Raw genomic sequence first — 1446 nt, 5'->3', positions numbered from 1 at the left:
AAAAAAAAAAAAAAAAAAAAAAAAAAAAAAAAAAAAAAAAAAAAAAAAAAAAAAAAAAAAAAAAAATTAATATAGTCAAAGTTGATTTGAGTGTGTTAGATTCAAAGGTTTTTAAGTTTTCTTCTCAGATTTTCTGATTCTATGTGATTGTTCTTAGGCCTAATTAAGCCTTAAATACCGAGATGTCTAAAAAGTAATACAAGCCAGGTGTGGTGGCTCACGCCTGTAATCCCAGCACTTTGGGAGACTGAGGCAGGTGGATCACCTAAGGTCAGGAGTTTGAGACCAGCCTGGCCAACATGGTGAAACCCAGTCTCTACTAAAAATTCAAAAATTAGCTGGGCGTGGTGGTGCACACCTGTTGACCCAGCTACTTGGGAGGCTGAGGCATGAGAATCACTTGAACCCGGGAGGCAGAGGTTGCAGTGAGCTGATAAAGCATCATTGCACTCCAGCCTGGGCAACAGAGTGAGACTCCGTATTAAAAAGAAAAAAAAAAATTGAGGCCGGGTGCAGTGGCTCATGCCTGTAATCCCAGCACTTTGGGAGGCCAAGGCAGGCTAATCACGAGGTCAAGAGATTGAGACCATCCTGGCCAACATGGTGAAACCCCGCCTGTACTAAAAATACAAAAATTAGCTAGGCACTGTGGGGCGCGCCTGTAGTCCTGGGAGCTCTCGGGAGACTGAGGCAGAAGAATTGCTCGAACTCTGGAGGTGGAGGTTGCAGTGAGCCCATATCGCGCCCACTGCACTCCAGTCTGGTGACAGAGCAAGACTCCGTCTCAAAAATAAAATAAATAAATAAATAAATAAACATATATAAAGTAATACAGTGTTTTCATATTCTCCCCTCCTACTTATACTTCCAGTGTCAGCTATTCCTGGCAAATACCTTCTCTGGCCAGTCTAAATTATGTCGCTTTCTTTTATTCTTCTCCCTCAATGTACACTTCTCTTTTCCTTCAAAGTACCATCACAACTCAAAATTGGCTACTTTTATTTATTGAATCTCTATCTCCCCCACTAACTATAAACTCAAAGGTCAAGAACCATGTCCATTTTGTTCACAGGTCTATCCCCAGTCCCTAGAACAGTGCCTAGAACATAGTAAGCATAATATTTTCTAAACAAATTACTTCACTGACCTGCGAAATCTGTTAGTGCTCATGTAGTTTGTCTTCCTCAAAAAAATTAATCTCTTCCTTACTAAATGGTTCAGCCACTTTGGAAACAGCTTGGCAGTTTCTTTTTTTTTTTTTTAGACGGAGTTTCGCTCTTGTTACCCAGGCTGGAGTGCAATGGCGCGATCTCGGCTCACCGCCACCTCCGTCTCCTGGGTTCAGGCAATTCTCCTGCCTCAGCCTCCTGAGTAGCTGGGATTACAGGCACGCGCCACCATGCCCAGCTAATTTTTTGTATTTTTAGTAGAGACGGGGTTTCACCA

Source organism: Cebus imitator, unplaced genomic scaffold (genome assembly GCF_001604975.1).
Source record: "Cebus imitator isolate Cc_AM_T3 unplaced genomic scaffold, Cebus_imitator-1.0 Scaffold32, whole genome shotgun sequence".
Classification (NCBI taxonomy): domain Eukaryota; kingdom Metazoa; phylum Chordata; class Mammalia; order Primates; family Cebidae; genus Cebus; species Cebus imitator.
This window is presented reverse-complemented; position numbering follows the sequence as displayed.